Here is a 14,403-nt window from a genome sequence, read left to right as displayed (position 1 = left end):
AAACATCAAAGCAGAAGTGATGGAGCTGCTGCTTGAGTTTGATTTGAAGGGATTCCTGGTAGGAGCTGTGTGTTTGTTTGTTTGTTTGTGTGCGCGGGTGTGCGCGTGCGTGCGTCAGTCTTATTTGGTAACATTTGCAAGTGTGGAAGCTTAAATAAGATATATCCAACCTCTCCTGCTTCCTTCACAATCTACAGCCTTGTGTATTCTCAAACGTTGTCATTATTCATCACTGTACACAACCTTACAGAACATCTTGCACTGAAAATAATTTCCTCCCCGTCTCTGGCACATCAAGATTCTTTTTTCTTTTTTGGTCATGTTTTAAAAGTTAGCACTCTGGTGGGAATGCGCTCTGCTGACACTTTCAGTCAGGCATGCTCTACCTCAAATCTCATCCCAGTGGGCAGAGCCAAATACTGGAAAGTTTTTAAAGTTAAAAAAAAAAAGTCAGGGAGTAATTGTGACTTAAATGTTAAAACCTTTGACCTTAACCATCTTATAATCCAAACAAAACCAAACAATCTGACTCTGTGGAAAGTGGCATGGGGAGGTGGAGCCTTCAGGGGGTCATATAAATGCAAACAGCATGTTCCAGATTTGACTGGGTAACTGACCAAAAACCTGCAAATGTCAGGATTAGCATTTCTTTTATGAATGTTTGTGTTGGTAACACAAGGGAAGTGTATGTTAGTAAAAAGGTCAGCAGCAGGAAAGCAGTGAAAAGAGAGTTGAATAAAACCAGCAGTCCAACTTATTGATTTGTTTGTCTTCTTTCAGGGAAAAGACTCTGGGAAGCCATTTGTTGTAAAGGTTCAAAACGTTCATCGCGACAAGATTAATGATATTCCAGCTGAAATGCAGAGGAGGCACAACGTTTTGTGCATGTGTCCTTGAGAAAGGAGAAATTGATGTTTGTGTCAGATACTTCTGAAGTGTGTTACAAGTACACTTCGAAGTAGAGCAAACATCTCCTTAGCCAATTTATACACCTTTGACTTTTCCTCAGAACTTCAGATTTAATGGAATAAAAACCTCTTTGTTATGAGTCTGTCATTCTTGTAGCCACGACTCTCCAATTGTCAGAAGAGAAAGTGAACAAGCAAGGTGCTCCTTCAGTTTTAATTGTTATAAAAGATATTTGCAAGAAGAAGTGTTTTCCATTAAGGGCTGTAAAAATGACTCATCAAAAAAAATATAATGCTAATTCATTCCACTCTACTTTCATACAGTACATCACTGATCATACAACAGCTTTTTAAACTTGAAAATATGAAAATATGTTGATGTACAAAAAAGATCACTTTGACAGTGGAAACATTTTACTGAGTTTGTCAGTAAAGTGTCACTAATAGTGCTTACTCTGAAAGCACCTTATCCACCAAGTGGTCCACTTTAGTTTGTTCACAAAATTATTGGTGTTTCCACTAACAAAATTCGGAATAGTTGATATAATTTAACCAAATTATATTGTCCTTCTTTACTATCCTTCTGTTGAGGTGTGTCCCAATCAGACCCTAAAGGATAGCGATAGAGATAGTGTCCTCCAACCTGCGTTCATCTGCCAGTGTCCCAATGCTTTCTCGTCTTTTTTTCCGGTTTCTTCTTTTTTCTCTCCTGTACTGTCAACGGATAATTCCTCTTCATTTCTCTGTGTTGACTTTCACACACAAACTTTGGTTTTCACAGCAATAATGCATGTGACGCTTAGCAGGGATAGGAGAATGAGTGCTGTCAGACGGGGCCCACTTAGGTTGGTTTTCTACTGTCATCGCAAAATGTGAATATTTTTGGCGATTGCTTTGGTTCAAAGCTTGTCAGACCTCAGGGCCCCCCCTAAATGTCTGGTGCCCCAAACAGTTGCCTGCCATGCCGGTTACGAATTAGCACCTCTGGGAGCTAGACACACTGCAATCCGTTGATTGGTCGAAAGCATTTTCACTTCCAGTGCAACAGCTGTAATAAAAGACAAATACTAATCAAACCGTTTAAATATGCAGTGAATTTCGAGAGAGTAATTTCAAAAGCTGCTTTTGTTCTTTTGCGACTTCTGTAAGCTCATATAGCTGCTCCCCCTTAGATAACCTCAGAGGTACTGACCATTGCTGCGTTCTTCTTCTTCATTGAATTTATTGGCAGGCTACACGTTGTTGCACTGCTATGATGTCATGCTATCCCTGCACTGCTATCCCTATCCAGCTTACTCTCATATCACTCATATCAGTATTAGTATCATTGGCTGTAGGAAGGCAAGCGCGATCAGGTTTTACAGTATCAAACTGTACTGACTCAAACCAGACCACTTGGCTGAAAAAAGGGCTCAGGATGCTACAGTTCACTGTAAACTGGGCACACATGGTTATGAATCATAAAAGCTCTCGTTTCCTCTGACTGTATAGGTACTGTTTGTCTGCAGACCTTTATTAGTGGTTGTTCTGTCAGCTCTGAGAGGTACGCACAGCACCAAAAAAGCAGACATGTGACTCCTCGTTCTCTCTGGGGGGATGTTCATCAACTATATGCTTTAGATGCAACCTAACACAACATTTGTTTATAATCCCAGGAGTGCTTTGTCCTCACAGTTTGCTCTATTCTTAGTTACACTTCATTTGTTTGTGACATACTCTACAGAAGGAAAACTAAAAAAAAGAAAAAGAAAGAAACATCCTTAGTCTTTTTCGGTTTGCCTAAACAAGTGATTTATTCCTGGAGGTTGTTAATCATACTCAAAGGTTTCTTTCTGTAGATTTGTAATGCAACTTCATTCTGCATGTCAGACTTGAACCCGTGTAAAACATTTTAAACCACGAGGGCAGAGTACCCACATCCATGAAATCATAAATGGACTGCACTGAAGATAGATATCCAAGAAACTCAGGTCATTACCTTTTTATGGATTTGGACACAAAACCATCCATTTAAATTTGATGATATTGAAGAATTTTGTAGCTGCTTAAAAGGGGAGGTGAGATTAATAGCAGATACATTACAGTGCTCCATCAGTGGGGTGAGTCGTTCATTCAGCCGCCTCGTATCAGCTGGATCACATTCAGTGCACACCTCCAAAAATCAATCAGTTGGCTCGCACTTTAATAAGGCAGAGACGTCAATATTTAGAGTAAACTTGTGGCTATCCTTTGATATGTAGCACCTTGAGATGATGGCCGAACCATCAGGTGTACTGAGTGTTTTGTAGTGGAGTACTGAATGCAACACAAAGCAGATAGCCATCAAAAGCAGATGGTGATGCTTGCTAATTGTTAGCATGCATTGGATAAAGGCAGTAAAAGTAGTGTAATTGCCAGTTTCCACATAGTCTGTGTTTGCTGCGCTTTATCAGCCCAAAGGGTTTTATTCCGTCGGACGGCGTTCACCCTGCCCTGCTGGGTCCGTGTCTGGAGTTTGAGTGTAGCAATGAGTAGCTGTACACACATCACAGGAGAACTACAAGATCCCTTGAGAATAAAGAGGGAAAAAAAGTGCAAACAACATGTTATTTTTGTTTTTCTGAGGTTTCTTTGTTGCTCATTTGTTGCCAGTTTTTGGCTCAGCTTGACGCGGGCTTACAGCGAGCTCTGTCGGAAATAGGCTTGCAGCGTATTTGAAAGAGAACAGAGCGTAGTGGCCCTGCTGACATGCTCAGAAAAAATGTACAATGGCGCTTTGACAGGAGTGGCAGCAAACTACGCTGTGATGCTGTAAGGCCGTTCAAGTTTGTTTCCCTCGTCTTTCCTTAGCTCTCGTTTTGCCCGTTGCTAAACACAGCATGTAATACTGTCGTTTATATTACATTAATGGATGAGGAGATATGATGTGAATTTACAAGTTCTGTGTGGTTTAACGTTAAAACGTTTAACGTTGTTGCTCATTTCATGAATTCATGAAATTATTTATACCCACACACCTCCAAAGGAAGTAGTCCAGCTTACTTCCGAGGTCCTAACACAACAAGAGGAAGTTTGAGATTACAGTTTTTTTACAAAATAAAATGTGGGTGCACGATAAGAACATGTAGTTCTGCAAATTTCCAACCAGGCCAATGCAGTTTTTAGGAGAACAATATATACACTGTCATCTGCATCAAAAAACTCCAACCAGCTCAGTCCAGCACACTCCTGCAATCTCACACTCTACTGGAGAGGTGCAGAGGTGATTTACTCAGGTGAACTGGTAAAAAAAAAAAAAGAAGTGGGACACATTTTCTCGGTTGTCTAAACAGCCCGGCAGGCTGGTTCCTGACACTGGACACCAAGGTCACCCCATCTCAGCTAAGAAAATAAGAGGGAGACTAGAGAGAAGTGTGATGGTGCGAGAGAAAGAGAGCTGGACAGATGTGGATAAGCTATAAAGAAAAAGTAAATCTAGTGGAAACACAACCTCCGTGTTCTAATCTGATGTGTAGCAGAGATGTGATCGAGCTTTAGGTCAAACTCAAATCACCTGTGTGTCGCAGAGAAAAACAACCAGCAGGCCTGCAGAGAGGGAGAAGAGTGTAGTTTACTGTACGCTCCTAGCATGCCTCAGGAGGTTGTGCGACCCCTTGAGTTCAGTTTACACGGTTTGTCTAACATCAGCTCATCTTCCCTCCGTCCCTTCTCTCAGTATGGCATCGCATAGCAGAAGGAAATCACTCCCCAAGAACCTGTGACACTTTTTAATGACACGTCAGGGAGAATCTCACAGCACTGCAGGAAAACTGGAAAATATTTGTGCCTTCAGCTTGGTTTGTGTGTGTGCTTTCATCATAGTCTTGTGTGTTTTTTTTGTGCTGTAAGCTGCAGGCTACAGGGTGAAAAAGTGGTATATTGAAGGTGCAGGGTAAGTAATATGCAATTTTCTCTCTGTGCTCTGCTGTCACTATGATCCTATGGAAGCAGAAAATAGTCTGGACATCACGAGGACACAGAGGGAGAATGTTAGGGTTTTGTATTGTTTTGTTTCCGTATGTGCCACAAAGACACTCAGTACTTTTACATCATGCCCAGTAAAGTCAAGCTGTGCTAAATTGGGTCATTTAAATGAATACTGTCCTTTATTCAAGTATCTGACAAAAACATTTTCATTTTTTTTTACGGGTGTTTTTCAATCCTTTTCGTAAGTGCCGAATCCAAAATGCCCCCTTTCAGCTTGTTATTATTGGACCTTCTTCCAGTTAAACTACTACGTCACATGCAAAACAGTTAAACTAATAGGTTAGCAAGCTGCACACTCTTTTCCTTCCATCCCTGTCCATGTTTAACTCCTTCAGTTGACATGAAACTGTATCTCGTTGCTACATCCAAAAATATCACTTAGCACCCCCAACTCCCATCTCACACACACAGACACATCTGGAGGGTACAGGTCTGTAGACCCTCCTCAGGTGCCTCACACCATGTGCAGGTGGCGGGGTTAGGGGTGGTAGGGTCAGACATCAGGAAAGACATGAATCAATCACGGGTGTTTTTTTGTCTGTAATCTATTTGGCGCCATTATGTATTCAGAGAAAAATCCTTTTCCTGAACAAATGAGCTTATCACTATGTAATCACACCGTACAATTACCAAAGGATAGAAATGCTTTGAGGCGTTGTAAGGTTATTAACTGAGTTTTCCTCACAGTTTCACGATTCATTTACCTTCAAAACTACAAATGATTCTTTCACCACAAGCAATCACTTTTAATTTAATCACTCTCTTTTTAAGCTCCAAGCTCAAAACAGGAACAGTCTGTGCGTCGCTTCACACCTAAGGAAAAGGTTAACTGTGTTCTTTGGAATGAATAGCTTTATGTCAGCTTTATATCCTTGAAATGAAAAGTAAAACTATTGAGTGAGACAAAATGAACTTGTAGGCCATGGCCAGTGAGATCTCTGATAAATACAGACTCTCACCGAGACAAAGCCAGGAAATGGAGATTGATACTACCGGCAATCATTGCCCTCTCTGTCTTTTCCCTAATTCTTTAACACACTCACACACAGAGACTTACACACATGACTTTGCCATCAATAGTGTAGTCTAGTGCTCAAATATTCACACAACACTGGAAATCACTCATATATTGGCCCCAGTGCAGCTTAGCATAATAGACAGTGGTCAGTTCAGAGCTCTGAACTCGGCACCGACATCCTCATCTATTTCCTTTGCAGTCCCAGAGCGCCCACAGCCCTGATGTGTGCAGCCAGCTGAGCCGCAGTCACTCGAGAGCAGCGTCTGCCTGTATAGATCGAGTCATGGAGGTCTCATTTTCACTTTGCGCGTTCTTTATAAACACATGAGCTGCACAATGACGAGAACAAACAAGTGGTGCAAACAAATTCACATTTCCACAAATGTTCTACATATATCATGAAGGATGCCGTTGGTGAATCCCATTGGATGTCAAAGTGATCAAGTCGAAAAAATAAATAATCAAAAAATAACATGACTGGACATTTCATTTCAATACACATCATTCAGTCGTTCATTCGAATAATTTCAGAAATAAGCGGTGCGCTGAGGGCAGCAGTGAGTGTTTTATCTCCTCTACATCCTTCTGTATACCCCCCAACCAGCCTTTCAGCTGATCCAAACATAGAGCTATGCAGATGCCGATGATCACAAAGAAATGTCATTTTAGAGAGTATATTTCACTTGTCCATTAAGTGCAATCAGAAGACAGAGCGTGTGTGTTTTACTTAAACCTTTACACACACACATACAGAAGGCCTGAGCGGTGATCATTTCCACTGAGTAACTTTGTTATCTCTGTGTGACTAAACATGAGTATGTGCTCTATTTAACACACACTTGTGAATCAGGGAGAGAGTGTGGTTTTTCTTGCGGATGGCGTCTCCCCGGCTGCTTCTCTGCTACATCAGACTTGCTGTTAGAAATTTTATCTCAGCCTTTGACCAGACTTAACCTATCCACCTGAAACGCTGTATGTTCATGTGGGTGAGAGAGAATGAGAGAGAGAGGATCATAAAACATTTGCTTATTTGGGTGCTGGGTTGTGAAAAAGCATTTTCCTCGTTTTAGATGCATTGTGACTGGGCAGTTGCAACATAGAGACCATTAGACAGCTGAAGTCACAAGGTACTATCCGGGTTGTGTATCAGAATTAAAGTGGATAAGCACTCCTTATAAATGATCATTGTCAAATGGAAGAGGTGAAAGAATGTGTGTGGTCGTACAAGATTAAAGTAGTGTCTTCACATGTTCTCAGACTCAGTCGTTCTATAAGTTATTAATAGTTTCTGTTGATACAACTGTTTTTTCTGAGTCACTTTCTCTGTTTCAAAGCGATGAAATATTGCATGTATGAGACAGTGAGATGATGAAAATGCAGTCATATTCCTTGTGGTGATCTGTGATAAGAGACCACTCAATCAGTAGAGTTCATTTTCACAGAAGACCATCCAAAATTAAGGAATGAGAAACCCACATTGACATTGCCAGAGACCTTTTATTAGCATACTGAACATTTTCACTATTTATCTACCATCTTTTTTTTTACGTCCATAATGCAGTGTGAAAGTGAAAGTATGCAAAGACACAAGTACACAGGTATATTTAAACACAAAGGAAATATGGAATAATTCCTCCCACACATGGAAGGTTAAATGGTTTTGCCAAATCCAAGTCATTAAAAGAAGACAGCATTGATTTTAACACCAAAATGTAAAGCATAATACAATATGCCAATTGTTACATTATGCTAAATTTGTTACTGTAATTACTGTATTCCATTAAGTTGTTTCAACAAATGATACAGAATTGTGAATACTTTGCATGATCTTATATTGACAGGTAAAAAGCAGTCAATCTAGTGGCACAGGAATGAGTCCTAAAACTTGGGAGTGAGTTAGCACTTTAGTGCCATGGGTTTATGATTCTATAAGTCAATGGGGATTTTGAATGGGTTTTTGGTAAGACGCCTGAAATAAGATCTGTGGTTAACACACGCTGAAGAGATGTTGACGTTTTGTTAGACGAGAGAAACTACGTTAGCTAAGAGCCCCACTTGTGAATGTCAAAGTTTTTACACATTCTTAAAATGGCGGTTGCTAGCAAGTGGCTAACTGAGTCTCCAGTGGTTGTCGATTTAACGTCATCACGCCAGGAACTCTCTCACTAATCCTCCTTACAGCTTCTATTCGTGTTTATCAGTGCTCTCGCATTATTAGGTTACGAAACAACTTATTAAGCTATGGTTTTGCTAGGTTGTCAAAACTTGTTGGCCTACAAAAAAACATCATAACTATTCCAGTCTTTATAACTCACCCAAAACAAATAAAAGTCAAGTGCAGTGATGACCTCATAAACTCTTTATTTTAGGGTATTAACAAAAAACAGACAGCCAACTGCTTAAAGCATCTCAAGTCATTTCTGCTTGGGTCATTTTACTGTAACCAATATTTTTTTTTTTTTTTGAGTGAGGTCAGACATTATTGGTTTCAATATAAGCAGCACATTTTTTTCCATCCTGATATATATGCATGTGTGGGAGGAAGAGCGAGGAGCAGGAATGCAGACGCAAAATGAGACAGAAAGTGGAAAAAAAAGTGGGAGACAGAGGGAGTTGTTTCGAGGTAGAGATGGTTTTTTTTCCCTCCAAAAGTAGAGGGACAAATAGCCAGACAGTTACCACCACCCTTCTCCACACACCCACCACCAAACAAATTGAGATTGAGATCCCACTCTGCAGCACAAATTAATCCATGCCAAAAAACATGCTCTAATATCCATTGTCCCAATCTGAATATGGTTTAAATGATTTCTATTCTTATTTTATTTTCATAAAACACCCTTGAAATGTAGATAGTTTTAGGAAAATGTAACTCTTTGCTGATGTCTTTAAACTCCATTATTGCTCATGAGAAAAATATCTTCACTTGTTTTAAGGATCTTGAAATATTTCCCAGCATGCACTTCACCTACAACAGATGTGCATTCAAAGTCACTGGCAAAGTACTCCTGGTTAACCTGATCTGGACTGTATTGGATTACAATAATGGACTTTAAACATGTCACAGTAAAGTGAGTTCCTAATAAAGCAAACATTGTAAGAGTGTATTATGAAAAGAAAAAAAAAACTTGCTTCCATTATTCATTCACACAAAATGAGTGGCATTAATACTACAGAGGCATTACACAGTAGGTGATGTTGTGGCAGACGTGGTGAAAAGCAGCTTGTAATAGAAAAGTAAGAGGAGTAAGCCGGAAGCTGAAGTCTCCTCCATTAGTGTGTGACATGACTCAGTGACTATAGTGGGACAAATCACACACTGTGGAGGCACTTTAATTAGAAGAAGCTTTTCCAGAGCGCAGAGTCATGCGCGAGCCTCTGCGCTGAAGAATAACTGTGTGCTCAGCAGGTTGCTTTGACTTTACCTCCAGACTGAGGAGCTAAGAGTCATCGGCTGTGTTATGTTGGTAACAAGCTGCTTGGTTGTTAAAATATTGTGTACATTAGAGGACGGTGATGCAGACACTCCCATCTGCTGAACAGACGAAATGTCATCAACAGACTTTTCTTGACTGCCCCGGGACAGTTGGCATCCTCCCTCACTAATTTTTCTGTTCAATCCAGTTCACTTTAGTACTCTCATCTTGCTCCAGTCTCCTGTCCTTTTTCCTTCTCTCTGTGCCTCTGCTTTCTCCTTTTCCCCTCTCTAGGCTAAGGACATCAGTCTTACACAGATGTCCCACATGCTGGGGCAAAAGGGCGTCAGGTGTCACACAGAAATGCTTCAGTATAGAGAATCAGCTTATCAGTGCTCTCCGCTGGACAATGTTCCCTCAATCTGTTGTTTTGTCACTCTTCCCCCTGTGTGACTGTCACATCATTTGGACTCAAAGGGCCAGCAGGGTCAATCTCACAACCAGCTTTCTGTTTCTCTGTCCCGGCTTGTTTACTGCTGTTGAGTGCAGAGTACAAGGGCACACATTGGCAACACGTTTCAGGTTGTTGGCAGGATTTTAAAGAGCCCTATTCCCGCTCTTGTTCTTCTTCATCATGCAGGTTTAGCAGCAGCTAGCCTTGTTTTTGTTGCATTACTGACATTGAAGGTCAATACACATCATCCTTAACTTCAACCACCGCCACTGTTTTTTTGTTTTTGTTTTTTTAATTATCTGAGTACTGTGGCATTCTTCATTGCACTAGCTTCTTAATGCTACATGTCGTGTTTTGTTTAAGTAGATGGCTGTTCAACATGAGTCTGGGGTTCGTAGCTTTTCTGAATTTTGCTTAGTGTTCAGGATGGATGAATGTTTTTATGGATCGGTACAAATAAACCAACATATTTCATTTAAATCCATAACTTAAAGATCAGAGACGGTTTACAACAACATGGTTGAATACAGCTTTACTCAAAAATGAAGTCCATAGATACAAATAATTTGGTTCCCTCCAGGTGTCTCAGAGACTGAAACGTTTATGGACAACATCACTGCAATGTGCAATATGTAAAACATTGCATATCTCCTCGATTTCTTACCTCTGGACCTCCTTGAGGAGCTTGTCCAGATGAAGCCACTCTTTGTGACTCCGGACAAAAGTTGTGTACACAGTCTTGTACCTTTGCTTGCTGCTTGTAAGTTTTTTTACATGTTGTTTTGGAGCCTAATTAAATAGTCACAAGTATTTGGGTAGCTGGTTGTCTTGATTCCAGCGGCTAATCTCTTGAAATAAAGATATTTTGAAAAAATCAATGGAGGATTTGAATTGGGGAAATCTACTTCTGGAACCAGAGCTACCGCAAAAATGGACAGTCACTGTGTAGCTCTATTGGCCCCCTTACCTACTTACCTCGCTCTCTTCTCCCTCTGACCACCTGTCTGCTGTTTACAAGCCAACGCCTCACGTCTGTCTTGCAGCTCGTCATCTCGTCCACTCTCTGGTGGCCCCTGCTTAAGATGGAGAGGACCTGATAGAGAGGACCAACTTGGCTGCTGTTAGTATGTTTTGGATCACTGCCATTTTAAACCTGCAGCTCAACGTGCATGAGTGTTTGCACATATGTGTTTCAGAACACTTGAGCCCCGTTTCCACACAGTAGTCCGGTACGTATCTGTACAGTTTGGTTCGATTAAGCCCGATCCTGTTTGCGTTTCCGAAGCCACACGTGCCCTATTTGGTGTCACCTTTTCGGGTCGGCTCCACATTCTTGGCACCCCAACGGAAGAGTCCCAAAAAGTGGGACGGTATGGATCGGTTATTTGGGAATAGTTCCTGGGATTAGTCTAAGGAAACGCCGCAAAATGCGTGCCGTACCGAGACGAACCGAGCCGGACCGCTCGGTGAAAACGGGGCTATACTGTCTAGGCTGAGCAGTAACAGGGATGAGTATGGATTGTGAAGTATCCTATGTTCTTATTCACACAAGGTCCTAACCATGTGGGTTTATATGAAAAGAGTCACATCTCCACAAATTAATTTTGTGAATCTCTTGTATCCAAACGCTGTATGTGTCACAATAAGTGTGTGAACAAAAGAAGTTGTAGGGTATAGTGTCTGTCCTTTGTAGGAAGCAGCATCCTAAAAGATGGCAGCAGCTTCAGTCTGTAAAATGGAATAAGACTTTCATGTTTCATTCAGAAGCTGCCTTTGACCAAGGGGAAACTTCTCCTTTTTTCATTTTGTAAAATATTTCCTGACAAGTTTAGTGATTCAAAGAGAGCCAAGGCTAGTCTGGACTGATTTATAATCTGTCGCTGTCTTAATGTGTGTACCTGCACTCTACCAAGGTTCTTTTTTGGAAAATATTGAAAATATTCAAAGGTTCGTCTTGATAAAAAAAAACTTTTCACAGTATTGAAATCTTTATATTGCTTTTGAAAGCCATACATACTTTCTTAAATGTCAAGCATTATCATTCCTGTTGGCAACTGAAGCACTTTGATTTCTTAACAAGGCTTCGATTTAAATGTGTGCCTGTAGACTTGCAGAACAATATCCAGATTTCTTGCTTTAGCCCCTCTCTTTCCTTCTATTCCTTTGTCCATCAATCCTCCTCCTCCTCCTTCTCCTCCACCTCTGTCCTCTATAGGTGTAGTGATAGTTCTGGTGGGAGGATGAACCAGCACTCATTCAGTGCAATCACCTGTTTTAACCCTCAGGATAGATGTGATCGAGGGACTGCAGATGTAAACTAGCTCTGAGCTAACTGGTGCAACACATCAAATGGCAACACTCACGTATAATATTGTACATAGTCCATTTACAAATAAAGTAAAAGAAAGAGATAGTGGTACCTGCTGGCCGGCAATCCAAACTTCTTCAGTGTCATCTAAGCAGGAGATGACTTGATTGATGGTTTAAAACCTCTCAGCTTTGTCTCTCAGTCTGCTGTTAGAGTGAATAAAGTTACATCGGTTGAGACACCATTTTCTGTAGTGCAACCTCGATTGAATGGGACTCCAAAGCCCCCTGCTATGGGTGACATCCCTCAGCCTTCGTCCATTAATATTTACAGTCTATTAAGCGTACTCATCAGTTACTTTCAAAAGGTGGATCTAAATATATGCCCTTCTTTTCTTTATTTTTTTCTCTGTCTGTTTTTCCAGTCACTGCAGCCTTGTGCAGGTTACTTAGTTTCACACACTTTGCACACAGTGACTTGCTCTAAGACACTTTTAAGTTGTTTCTCCAGAGACAGAATTTCTCCATTTGTGTGCCAGAATCCTGCACGGTGCTCAGACCTTGACATTGCGCATTTTGGGAATGCAGCTGGATTCGTCCTGCATGTACCTTTCCTCTCCCTGTTTTCATATAAATGTAAATTTGTGTTTGGGCATTGGAACAGGTCTGTATGTGTCTACCGGAGGTCAGACAGCAAGTAGAGAAACCAGAGGTGTTCTGGCCAGCCAATCAACAGGCTCTGTGACCTTCGACAGACTCAGAGCAGGGTCACTGAGTTTCTGCTGGTGTTACATGTCAACATACACAGATAACAGCAAACAACTTTCTGTCAGTAAAAAGTTGTAAAACTTGCTCACTTTTATTTTAAACTTCTAAACAAAAAAACAGTACATTTAAAATGTAGAGTTAAAGGCAGGGTAGGTAATTTTCTCCAGATACACTTTTTAAAATGTTGGTTGAAATTGTCTTTAAGTCGTGACAGTAATATACATTTATGTGCTCTGAAAAAGAAATGAAAAAAAAACATGTTTTTAAGTTTTGTTTTCTGGCTTTTTTCGAGCTTTTATTGTAGAGTGGAAGGTAGATAGGCTTGGGGGGGGGACATGCGGGAGGGTCTGCCACAGGTCGGATGCGCTTCCCACATGCCTCAGTACATGGGGAAGCGCACAGTGCCACTGCACCATCAGCGCCCCCATCTGCAGCAGTTTTAACTTAGTAAAAACTTCGACCAATGTCTGCACTCGGTACGCACTCTATAAACCAATCATGCCTCCCTGTCTCCCTGCTCAATCTCTTCCCCATGCACAAGCCCACACTCAAAGCATGAGCTGAAATCCGCTTCTGGACCAATGGCGCTAGTGCATGTAAGTGAGGGGCGTGACTTTTGTAGGAGCACAGAGGAGAGTGGGTGGGTGAAGATGGAGCACAGAGAGAATTCTGCTTTTAAAATCATGCTAGTTTTTGATCAACCCTGCCTTTAAATACTGAAAGGAAAGGAATTTTAAGGAAGATGATTTAATTAATACCCTTCCATGTGATCATTTGATGTCAAAGGATGGAAGTGGTATCAAAACATGTTTTCTTTTTTAATTTGCTTTAATCTAAAAACTCTCTTAGATTAACTACTTTTAATAATTATGTTCTCTGTTCTTTTCTCAGATAATCTTCAGTTTCTCCATAGATTCCCTGCTCCTAACTACAACCCTTGGAAAGTAATCTCCACACGTTACCCACTATGGTATGCTTAATTCTAAATACCAAGTGTCACAGAGAGCGGTCCCTGCTGGACTATTGGAATCTGGTGTCTCGGGTGACGATGGCTTGCTGGAAACACAACAGCGTGCGGTGTACGGCAGACAGCTCCACACCATTGGAGGACTGGGAATATGCATGAACCTGGACCATGTGGAGAGGTGAGAGTCACACAACATAAACGGCAGTCTGTCTCTAAACAACAGACACCTTCAGCAGCTCCCAGCTGGTGTCTGCACATTGACGCAAAACTCTAATCCAGATCTGACATCCATCTGAGAGAGTAAGTGTGTGGATGATTTGCAGAAAGTTGACCTAGCTTGAACAAGCAAACGTTCACACTGTGTAGCGAAACAGGGCAGATGGTGTGGCATGCTGTGGTAGCATATTGACAGGCAGGTAAGCATTTTCCTTGAGAAAAAAAAAAAAAGTCCCAGCTGTTGGTGTTGCTGTTAAATGACAGAGCACCTCTTACTTGGTGGTGAGTGCGGTGTGAGCGTAAGGGTTTGCTCTCAGAGTACAGAGTGTTCTACTGTGTCTGAT

Source organism: Symphodus melops (genome assembly GCF_947650265.1).
Source record: "Symphodus melops genome assembly, chromosome: 1".
NCBI classification, from domain to species: Eukaryota; Metazoa; Chordata; class Actinopteri; order Labriformes; family Labridae; genus Symphodus; species Symphodus melops.
The sequence above is the reverse complement of the archived record's forward strand: the minus strand, read 5'-3'. Positions refer to the sequence as shown.